Source organism: Aptenodytes patagonicus, chromosome 2, assembly GCF_965638725.1.
Source record: "Aptenodytes patagonicus chromosome 2, bAptPat1.pri.cur, whole genome shotgun sequence".
NCBI classification, from domain to species: Eukaryota; Metazoa; Chordata; class Aves; order Sphenisciformes; family Spheniscidae; genus Aptenodytes; species Aptenodytes patagonicus.
Window position 1 is genome coordinate 110,049,191 of NC_134950.1, and position 12,074 is coordinate 110,061,264.

A 12,074-nucleotide genomic window follows, 5' to 3' on the forward strand; every position below is an offset into this window, starting at 1 on the left:
AAATAAATAAATAGAAACAAAGAAACAAAGACCATGCTCCTAAACGGCCTGCTGGATTAAATATTGTTTGTAGTGCTACAGCCTTTGCGTGTAGGGGTGGGTATAACACGGACAGGGTGTGCATCCTCCTTCTCTCCCCACCACCGAGCAACTGAGCTCAAAAGCAACCAGACTGAACCTTTCAAGGCTGTGTGACTAATATATGAAGTCCACCAGACCGCGCCACAGAGGAGACCCACCCAAAAGCTGCACACAGCTTTGTTACAGCGAGATCTTGAAGCACAAAGGAAAGCAACACTGTGATCAGCAAGTCACAAGCTTATCTACAAGAATTACAGATGCAGCTACCAGCATACCGGCTCGGGGCTGCTAATGGCGGGGGCGGCCTAGCTGTGCTTCTCCTGAACAAAGCTGGGCGGACAAGGGGAAAACTGGCCAACATTTGTGGTTATTTCAGGCTAAGGCAGTTCCCTGACTGGTCTTGCTCGGTTCTCCCAGCCAGATGGAAGAAATACCGTATGATTCTGACTGCAAGGAAATAATTACGATAATAATGCATAAAGAATAATCTATGCTTTGGAAATACCACCTTATTTGAGATGTCAAAATCTTTAAAAGAATCCCCTCAATTATTAAGTTTGCTTTGTAGCGCTGTACCTCTTTTCTTCTATATTCAAATGCCACTTTTTTAAAGGGTGAAAATCGGCACATAAGTACACCCCGATGTAAGTGATCATAGTTAGGAATATCCTGTGATGCTGTTAAACAATTATTTTTGTGTCTAATTGATGTTAGTGATCTAGCACTGACAAATCCTTATTCTACTATTTTAGTCATACATACAATATGAACATACATGTTTTGTTCACATGTTGGAAACATGGGAAAAGCTCTCCTACAATGTGTTAGCTATAAAAAAAGGCAAAAGCTTTCAACAGTTCCAGAAGGGTCCAAACCAAATCTGATACTTTTTTCCTGAATCTAATTTTATTTTCATTGTCGCGTAACATATATATTTCTTCAACGTTAGCTACTTTTCTCAAAAGTGCTATTACATGCTGCCATCAGAATTCACTCCTTTCAGAATGACTCCTCAAAATACCGGGTTTTGTAATTATTTCAAAAATTTTTGTACTATTTTTGCCTAAAGATCTGGTCTGAATGTCTCTGCATAAAGCAGATCCCTGTTCAAATAGGTGTTCTTTAGTCACAAAAACACAGCAGAAACAGAAAACCATTTGGGTGGTTTACTCTGCAAAAACAGAAAGTCTGTACGGAGCTCGTTGCAACATTAAACTGCCGTGTGCAGAAAAAAACAGCTGCTAAAATTCTCCTGGCTGTTTGAGACAGCCTAAACGACTGATCAGAAAATCGGCGCCTAATGGAGTTCCTCGCTGAGGAGTTCATCGCTTTAAGAGCCTAGAATAGAACCTTGGTGGAAAGGTTGTTTTGCTACAGTGCAAAGGAGAAAGAGTAAACGTGTTTTCCATTCAAAACGTGTTTAATTTTCTAGTAAGCATTAGTTTCAGGTATAACAGATGAATAATCTGTGCAAGAGAGAAAAACAAAGCGCTCTGTGCTGAGGTCTAGTTCACAGCATTAGGTTCTACAATGCAGATTTTTCCATCTTGTGGCTGATTGTACCATTTGTATTGTTACCCTATGCTTATTTAGCGATGATTATTTATACTTGCTGACTAAAACCAGATCTCATGAAGCGCAACTCTAACAATCAAAATAAATTACAAATTCTAAGTTGTGAAGGGACTGGGTAGCCATTTTGGTGGTGGCAGCCATCTTGGGGCAGAATAGATTCAAATAGCTGAATTTCCAGAAATGACTAATATTTTGCAAATGTGGTAATTTCAAGATAATATTTCAAATTGTCAGCCACTCCACTAGAATTAGAGGAAGGGTATGGCAATCTACCACACTATGACATGTAACCATAAGAGGAAATAATTTCTGCTGCACATTTTTTGCTCTTAACTCACAAAACCCTAGAGATTTAAAAATAAAGATAAGCTACTAGTAGAAAGCCCTTTGCAAGGCCATGAGGTAAATCGAGAGCATACAGTGTAGGAATGCCCACTCTTAAGATCTCATTACAAGTTTAATATGCGATGAAGTTTGGAAATTTTAAGTACTTACAGACAGACAGAGACTATAAAAGCACACAAGCACATCACCTTTAAGTAGAAGAACACCGAGCCTCATTTGACATGTAAGCCAACTACAGGATTTGGGAATGAGGTTGCGCTTGTGATTTATTTCTCCCCTAGATTTGTATCACTTAGGACCTCATTACGGTGGCCGCTGCTTGTTTTTGGAGCTTCAGCCCTGAAGATGTACCAAGGCATTCGCAAGGGAGAAGGGAGCTGATATTTGGTAAGGAAGGATGACAGGAATAGACTGTGGAAGTGAGGATGCAGCTCATGTTCCAGCGCACCTCAGAAGTGGCGTTCGATGTGGGACGCGCAGGAAAGGGATATGGTTGCAAGGGAAGGCCAAAGTACTGTGTTAGGAAACTTATCTTTGCAATTTTATTTTTCACAGCTGAAGATGAAGAAAGGCTGGAGTGACCAAAGAGCAAGATGACAGCAGACTAAAGGAGCATGAATCCTCAAGGTTTAAACACAACCTCGGCAACAAGATTGATGAGCACGGCTCACAGATTAGAAATGAGGGAAAACGATAGCAACTTTAGAGGCTGGACACAGCATGTAACAAACAACATGATCCAAGCCTGATGTGGAGTGGACACCTTGCTGCTGCTGTGATTTATTACTACTCCCGCGACAGGGTAGGGCAGGGCTTTGACAGCGGAGAAACCACTCTGGCTGCAGAGCAGTGAGGCAAAGGAAGCCAAGGGGAATGGCATGATGCACAAAAAAAGGGCAGATGCCGGTAAAGCTTGGGTAAGCAAAGGTCAAACGACACGACACGAGGGTGCATCATGCAACTCTGGAAAGGTGACTCAGCCAGCCGACATCCGCCGGGGCGCGGGGGCCGGGGCCCCGGGGAGCGGCGAGGACGCCCGGCGGGGGTGCGTGCGTGGGGGCAGGCTGTCGCAGGCCGCCCCCGCTCGCCCCAGAGCCGGCTGCGACCCTTTCGATGTGGCGCCGTAAGACCCCGGCGGACGCCGAGTCGGGCGGAGGGCGAACCGGAGGGAAGAGCCACCGTGCCCGCCCGCCGCCGAGGAAGCAACAGGCGAGGAGCGGTAGCGGCCGAAGAGAGCGACTGCCTGGCCCCTGCACGCTCTCGGCAGACGTTTCCTCCCTCCCGCCTGGCGAGCCCCGCGCCTCTCCCACAGGGGTGCCCCTCCCGCGCGCGCAGCGGCGGGACTGTTAAAACCGTTACAGCTCCCACTTTCGAACTGATTCAAACTCGGCAGCGCCGAGCAGCGCGGCCCCGCCCCGGGCTGCGCCGCGCTCCCCCCCCGGTGCCCGCCAATCCTCTCGCCTCCCTCCTTTCTCCTCCCTCTCCCCCCTCCACGTGAGGCGGCGGAGAGTTTCAAGCCTCCCCGGCCCGGCGTGCCCCGGCCCCGGCCCCGGCCCCGCTCTGGTGAGGGGGGGAGCCGGGGCACGGAAGGCGCGTGGGCGAGGAGGGCGGGGGGGGGGGAAGCGCGAAGCCCCCGGTCCCCCGCGGGCAGCGCGAGAACAAAGAGCTCTCCCACCCCTTCTTCCCCCCCCGCACGTGGGGAGCGAGCTCCCGCCCCTCGCCCCGCCCCTCGCCGCGCCTGATTGGCGCGGGGGGCCCTGTCCGCGTCCATCCAATCGAGGCGGCGCTCGGCGCTCGCCAATGAGCGCGATGCCGATTGGGCCGCCGCGTTTGGCGCTCGGTCCGGGAGGGTGAATCCGGCAGCCGGAGGCTGAGGGGAGGGAGCGCGAGCGAGCGGGCGAGCGGAGCGGTGCGGAGCTGGCGGCGGCGGCAGCGGCGGGGCGGCAGCAGCGGCGGCGCGAGGCCGGGGCGGGGGGGCGGGTGAGTGAGCGAGCGAGCGACACCTCGCGGGCTTGAGGCGTTGGCGCCGTGAGCGGCTATTTATAACCGGCTCTTTGTAATGGGGGGAGGGGAGGCGGGCGCGGGAGAAGAGGAGAGGAGAGGAGGGTGAGGGGGCGGGAGGGGGGCGACGGCTCCTGAGGAGCAGCCGCCTTCTGTCCCCTTCTCGCGGGCGCGGCGGGTGGCGCGGGGGGCGGGCGCCCGGCGGCGGGGGGCGCCGGCGGCGAGACACGCGCGCTCCCGGCCGGTGACAGCTGGAGGGGAGAGACATGGAGTCTGAAGTGCCCTTTGTCTAAGTTGGCTCCGTCCAGCCCGGCCGGCGGTTCCCGTTCCGACCCCCGCCCGGCGGAGCGCAGCTCCGGGCTGGGGGCGAGCCCGTCGTCCCTCCTCCAAGGGTGGGGGGCGGCGGGCGGGGGGCCCGCGCTGTGCGGGGAGAGGGAGAACGGGGAAGACCCGGCGATTTCCTTCCCCTCCTCCCCGTTCCTGCCGACTGCATGCGGCGGCGGCGGCTTCAGGCACAGTTTGATCGAAGGGGCGGAGGGGAGGTCTGTGCGTGCCTAACGTACGCCGGGTAAGGTCTCGGAGCGCCCGGCGGAGAAGCCCGTGTACCCCCGGTGGGCAGAGTGGCACAGAGCTCCCCCCCGCCGAGGCAGGCTCCCGGGAGGCTCGGACAGGTCCGCTCCGGGCTCGGGTGCTCTCAGCCTCCCGGAAGCTGGCGCTCGGCGGGGCGAGCCGGGCGGGGAGGCTGAGCGCGCCCCGGGCCGCTCGCCCGCACCCTAGTGCCCTGGTTTGGGGGCTCGCCGCCCTCCGGGCTCCCGCTCCTGGCCTTGGAGGGTTCCTGGTTCAGGGAGGGACCTTAAGGGGGCGAGGGGGCAAATCAGTCTGGCGGTGGCTCCGGCGAACTTCCTAATCGTTAAGGGCACCGTGCGATCCTGATCTTCCAGAGCGCGGCAAGAAAGTTCATAGGGAGCTGGAAATTCTGTTTTTCGGATCCAGTGTCGCCAAACACGGGTATACAGAGCGCTCTCTAAAACTGGGGTATCTGAGGAGGTGTGAAGGAGGGTACTGGGCAGAGCTGTCCCTGAGCAACAAATGTGTGATCGGATAAAGACAAAGAAATCGGTCTGTTGTGGCACCATGCGTATGTATTTGACATTAACAGGTATTCATGGTGATTCAGAAATGGTTATTAGCAGGCAGAAGAAAAGCAGTCTGTGCATAGATGCAGCAGGAATGGGATAATAAACTTGTATGTTGCTCAAGCTACTTACTTCTAACTTAGGAAGCACTATGCTTATTTTATTGGAGCTACAGAAAAGTTTTTTGGTTTTTTAACTATGGAGCTGGAAGTTCAGATTCTTGATCTCTCTTGAAAAAAGCTTGTAACAGTTTGAAAAAGGTTAATTGTTGCAGGATAGGTTCAGCTTTTGTTTAAGTCTAGTAACTGGAGTTTCAGCTATTATGAGTTTGGTTCTTACTAATACAGATTTCAGTGAAGAGTTTTACCGGCATTTTTAGTGTAATCTTCACTTATAAATTGGGATTTCCTCGTAGATAGGTTCATCATTTTTAGGGGTTGGCACATTCAGATTCTTTATGTGATTTATCGAAATTGAAAGGTCATTCTTTGTTTGTCCCCAGTGTCTATATCAAATTGAGAGTCCGGGGAATGTTTATTTGTGGTAACAATAAAGCATCTTCAGAAGGGTGAGTATTACCTGTACATAGTGTACTATAACTACTCTCACTTTAGATTATTAAAATGTGAATATTTAAGATCTACAGAGTCTTTCAGAAAGCATGCTTCCAGTGTTTTAGGAGATACCACTCAAAACTTTGTGCGACGTGTCGAGTGTTTTTAACTTTGAGAGCTAGTGCTTTACGGAGTACTGACTTTAAGATTGTTACATCAAAAATGTTACATTTCTTGTTGTGGAGTTTCCTTTACCACCTCTACCCCCCCCCCCAAAAAAAAAAAAAAAAGAGGAAAAATACTTTTTTCTTTTTTTCTGTCTACATGAGGAATGAAAGTAACAATTAAAGTTAAACAACCTGTGGAGAAATCTGTCACAGTAAAATGTTCCATAAGATGCCAACAGCTATTTTAGTCTGGAACTTTGGAAGAATTCAAGATTCTAATTTAGGACAAAAATTGGGAAAAAAAATTAATTTTTTTCAGAGATTTTTTTAATATGTAATTTCACCCTGAAAAGTGACAGACACTGAAAATCCACATCGTCTTTGCTCAGTTTAAAATGAGCTAAAGCGGTAGTGTGTAAACTTAGACCAGAGACTTGAAATTCAAGCTCAATTTTTCTTTCTTCCTTGCTGTATTTTTTTCCTCTCTTGCTAGAATGGCCAACAAGCTGAAATATGGTGATTTTGCTGAAAATAGGCATTCAAATGGATTTTTGTTTGTTCTGTAACATTGCAACATTCATAGGTGAAATGTAAATATATTCCTGCACTTCTGCTTACCTGCAAAGAAACTTTGGCTTAGTGAGAAGGGAATTTTTGTAGTGCATTATTGAATGCACTAACTGTATTATATATAGAGAGAGTGCAAGCTAACTGCCACTTTCTGTAAAGCAGTTTCTGTCAGAATAAGCTACATCTAGCATCTCATGCACTCCAACAAAGTTCCCAGAAAAGTTGGTGCACTCTAAAATTCCTTTTGAAATTAGTCAAAAAAAATCTGTTCTTGTCACCATTCACAAGAATATTCTGCTTCTTTAGCTCTATATATCATGTATACATTTTAATAAGTTCACAGCTATAATGTTAAAATTCAACAACAGTTTTAGATGACAGTACTATATTCATGTGACTGAACAGTGAGAGTTATTTTTAAAAATGGCTGCAATACTGACAGAAGGCATATTTAATAAAAGTTTGCTTTATGTTGTATTTGAGCAAAAGTGCTGTAGGAAACTTTGATGTCGGCTGTAATCTGAAAGTTCTGTAATTCTATGGTTAGTGCTTATAGATGCATCTTAGCTGACTTGAGGAGAAGTAGCTGTGAAACTTAAGAGGGAATAAAGTTTTGCCAAGCAGGGATGCTGAAAATCTCAGGAACAGGACCTGGGCTTTGCTAATCAAGGAAGTTTACTGAATCAAGTAGGTTGTCTTCACAGAATTACCTATCCAAGCAAAATTCAGTTTACCAGATTTAAAAAAAAAAAGTGGAGGAAATGGACTGCATAATGTAAATATAATTCTTAATGATTTGATGAGGTATTTGAATAATACTTACATTAGGAAACAAGACCCCTGCTAACAGAAGCTGTAGGACAGTATCGGGAGGTTTATTTTAATGTTAAAGCTGCTACCAACCTTCTGTTCATACTATCAGCAAGGTCCATGGAGAGCAGTGCTGGGGCTCATTGAAATGGTGTCTGATTGAAGACAGCATCTACGCTGTCTGTATCTATAAATTCATCTATACATACATGTATCTATAAATCTATCTATACATTTAGCATCTACATATGACTTGTACAACTGTTCTAAAATGGTTAAATCAATCTGTAAATGGATAAGTTACTCCAGTACTGACATAGTTTATGTGATAACTTCAGTTAAGTGGCTATGTCTGGGAGGACGAAAGGTGAGACAGAAAAACCTTGTATAAAATGGATGCAAAACAGGGAGAGGTGTTTCACAGGGGAATGACAAAAACGTTGGTTACAAGTTAGCAGAGTGCTTGGGTTTGTTTTTTAGCTCCAAGTATATGCCCAAGAGTTTTGTTGAACTAAAGATTAAAAGGAAAACAGTCTACAGAATTATTAAATAGGTATTCTATCTGTTCTCACAGAGCTCAGTTAAAGACTTCAGGATGATGCTGTGTATGTCTATTTATGGATGAGGTGAAACTAAAGAGTTTCTGAATTAAAAAGTTAAAGTGACACTAGTAAACTTGGGTAGAGGCAACTCTTAAGAAGAAGAGTGAAAAGTATAATTTGCATATAATACTGACAAATTAAGCTTCTTTCAAAAATAGTAAAAAAGAAAGGAATTCTTGAATATATAACTAATTATTTAACCACAGACTTGTAAATTGCTTGTCATGTAAAAAAATATTGGGAAAGAAGATGTCTATTAATGTCCCTGCTGTGTCCAGAAAAAATTGTAAATGAACACACTCCCCCAGATTAATGTGGGTCAGGCCCTTATTTTAGGAATCTTTTGGCTACCTGGCTGAAGTCTGCATATAGGATTTTTCAGTAATTGTGCCTATACTCAATTTGTGAAAAATACTGTTGTCTTGGAAAGATTTATAATGCATACTATGCTTCCTTTCTAATGGTAAAATCAGTAGTACTTTTAAGGTGAGAAGGGCATTTGGAAATCTAGATAGATACTGTGCATGTTCTGAATGCTGTGGATGAAAATAACAATGTAATGATGTGAGTGGATCAGTGCAGTATTGTCATTTGCTTGAAAATGTGATGTAGTACTTCCAAAGCTTCTAATTTGGATATATATGATTTCATTAACAAATAAGGTAAAACTGACACCTTACTGTGTGCAAATAAAGACTTCTTTGATATGCAATTGCAGAACAACTTCAGAATTTGCTATTAGTTTTCTTTTTTTTTATATATGCATATGCTGCCTGCTTAAATGATGCTGTACGTGTAATTATGCAAGCAAATTAGTACAAATTAGTAGTACAAAGTAGTCCACATCCTGGGATTTCTAAGATGTGAACTGAAAATAAATCTTTGCAGGAGGGTATGATTTCTTCATACTTTTAAATTATTTTTTAATCTAGAACCAGGCCTATTTCCCTTGTCGATTTTTGTTGTATCTGGCTCCTTCCCATTCTGCCTTTTACGTGGTTGGTTCAGTTTTTCCTGCCATGCATTCTCTTTTTCACAGCCTGCATGTTCATTTTAAATCTCAAAGCCATCAGATGTAATTCAAAGAAACAAAGTATTTGAAAGGAGGGAAACTCAAATCTTAACTCATATATAATTTTTTTTTTTTTTTAATGTGAGCTGGTTTACTTCCCATGTTTCTTAGCATGAGTGGGTCTGGCAAGCTTTATATTTTTGGTGTGTAGTTGCCTGATTTAATTTTTTACTAGTAAGATAAAAAATTCTAGAGCTGGAATTCAGTTTGCTGCTTCTGTCAGAAATCAGGCAGATGTGTGTTACAGATGCTTGATTTGCCTGCAAAACTATACCATGGCAAATGGATTAAAGTCATTAGGTTGTTATCGTCTCTTTTTTAATGATACAATTTATAATCAGGGACAGCATAAAATCTGTCATTTGTGATAACTGCTTCCAGCTATATGTCCACTAGTTTGTGCCATGTTTCTAGTGAGTATTTATTACTAATGTCTTTAGTGCAAAGTTAAATCCACTGTTTAACTATTGGAAGAAGAGATTGACATATGTTGTTTTATTCTTAAAATAGTTTAACCATTACTGGTGTTCAATCCATCATTGCTTTGAAACTGGGAAACATAATTGGTCCCAAAGCCTTACTATTTGTAATTCTCTTCCACAGCCTAAGGGAGCTGAGTTTTTCACTGGAGGGTAGTGGAGTTTTTTGGGTTTGTTTGTTTGTTTGTTGTTTTTTTGTTTTGGCTTGGTTTTTTACTTTGTTTTTAAGATAAACTGTTTCTCACTAATTTTCTCTATTAAATCAAGCTTCTGGAAAAGTAGTGTCTCTGTTTTTTCCCCTTTATAAGCAACGTTTAATCTAATGTGCTGATGGATTAATCCCCATATGCCTTATAGAATAGGGATGCCATACGTAAGACCCAGTTATTTTGAGAGCTTTAACATGAGAGTTGTGTAAATAACTCTTATGGTTGCTTTCATCATTTGAAGCTCATTTTGGAATTTTTCAGACAGTTGGCAAATACCACTTCAGCTCCAAAATTTGCCAGACTGTTCTACAATAAATTCTGCATACATGGAAGTGTCATGTCTTTCAAAGTTTAGGCTTTTTGCTTATGCAGGGAAAGAAGTATGGAATAGCTATTGAACCGCTTAATTGTTGTGTGGTAGGGTTTTTGCAGTATGGCATGTAGGTTGCTTTTGTGTGTGTGGATTGAGCTGAAGGACCTGTGGCTATTTTAGAGTTTTTAGAGTAAAAAAGGTGTGTCCACAAAACAAGTTCGGGTAGAATAGTCACTGCACTTCAAATTCACACCCTAAATTATTTTGCCTGTGGAGACATGCCTTAAGTGTTCCCAGCAAGTGTTACTTTTTCTGCCAGATTTATCTGGGATATCAAAAAGCTAAATTTTAAGAGATGGAGGTGTTAGGCAGCAGAAGTTATTTGGAATGTGTGTGGGAGTCATCTAACTCCTCTGGGGGTCTGTGAATGAACGTGAAGGGAGAAATTCGGAGGTACGCATTTGAACAACTCAAAGGTGAAGTTCAAGTTTTACGCATAAAACTTTACTTTCTCCTGACAAATAGCCAGGCTTGGTCTTATGTAAGAAATGTGGGATGGTTTTAATGGTGACTTGTAAAAAGCATAATCAAAATCGGGCTTGAAACTTCTTGTTGCTGTTCTTCTGTTTGGAGTTTTAAAATGTTTTATTTTGTTTTTGATCCAAATAGTCTTACTCACGCATGCAAATATAGTTAAAAGTATTTATACATGCAGATATCCAAGTAGAAAGTAAATAGTTGCGTTACCTGCTGCACAGTGTTTTGCTGATGTTGCCCAAACTGAAGTGAGATGTCAGTTGATTTCAGTTAGTGCCAATTTTGGTTTGATCTTTAATATATAATACTTGGTTATGATCTCCCTGTTCTCTCTTTCCCCTTTCCCCCACCAAGTAGATGAGTACTTGTACTTGTTAGTTTTATTTCCAAAACAGTATTTTTCTAAAAGTATCAAATGTTGAAATGCTCTGGAAGAAAGCAATGATATAGGGAATTCAGAAAATTTTTCTTTGAAATGGTTACTCTTACTCCTTACATGGTATTCAGTAATTATTTCATGTCTGGTTTTGTTTCTGTAAATCCTGAAGCTGTAGGGATACATAGAAAGAACTTAATTTTTGAAGGGAAGAATACCTTTGAAAGTTGCAGGCTTGCATATACAGACTGATTGAACACTCTAGTGAGGATTTATCTTTTTCTTTTAAGGGCTGTCTGAAAACAAATTATACTACATTACTTTTTTTGTACTACTCTTGTATTGGTTTAAGGAAATGTATTGGAAATCTAATTGTATTGAAATCTTATTTTGTTATTAACAGACATAACTTTTTTATTTTTTTCTGCTGAAGAGAATGAAACTCTGAGAAGTATCCATACCATTGTTTCTTGACGAGTAAATGTTCTAAATGAAGGACTCCTACAAAATGAGATAATAAATCTAAAGACGGTGTACTACTAGGGAAAAAAGAAGTCATCAAACTGATGCCCTCCTCCTTCTTTATGGATGGTAGAAAATCTGAAATAAGTTTGTTTTCTGTAACAGTTCTGTTGTTGGGTCTTACTCAGGTACTTCATGTTTAACCAACCTATAGTTAGTGCCAAAAACTTTTAAAATGATTGGAGGATTTTGTCAAGATCAGGTGAGTTCTTGCTTTTTTCTTTTTTCTTATTTAAATTTTTGAAGCAGATTGATTAAAATTATTTTAGATATTAAGGACCACGGGCAATTTTGGCTATATTTTCTGAAGTATCTCTGCAAGGTCTGAGTAATTTATAAACTCTGAGTTGCTGAGTTTTTAACATGCTGGCAGATAGGGTAAGGGATGTTGAATACCTGGTAGTTGCTTTGCTTTGATCATTTTCTAACCCAGAAAAATAAAAAATTCCAATGTAAATTAAGATTCCTCATGTTTTTTCAGGAAGGAAAAGGGAGCGGAGGAACGTTTCCTTCTCTTTAATATCCAAGAGCTGCTTGATTCCTCATTCTTTCCTTTCTTTCCTCCTTGTCCTTGGTAAAGAGTTGGAGTTTCTAGTATCTGCCTGGTCAGTTTATAATGGTGGTAGAAACTCCTGAAAAGAATATTCAAGCAACACAGTGTTAAATTATCTATGTGAATGAACTGTTAGGGGAGAAGGCAAAAAATAAAATACTGTGGGAGGCAA

The 12,074-nt window shown here is 43.0% G+C and overlaps 1 protein-coding gene across 4 annotated transcripts in view; it reads left to right on the top strand.

The window, feature by feature from the left end:
- Positions 1-3,530: 3,530 nt before the first annotated feature.
- Positions 3,531-12,074, top strand: part of EZH2 (enhancer of zeste 2 polycomb repressive complex 2 subunit) — a 51,465-nt gene continuing 42,921 nt past the window's right edge. For 2 of the 4 annotated variants that reach the window (XM_076330738.1, XM_076330741.1), the window contains exon 1: positions 10,351-10,390. The gene's annotated coding sequence lies outside the window, so the exon portion shown is untranslated. Of the gene's footprint in view, positions 3,565-10,349; positions 10,391-12,074 lie in introns of those variants that run through there. The other 2 variants (XM_076330742.1, XM_076330740.1) reach the window with 2 other exon arrangements.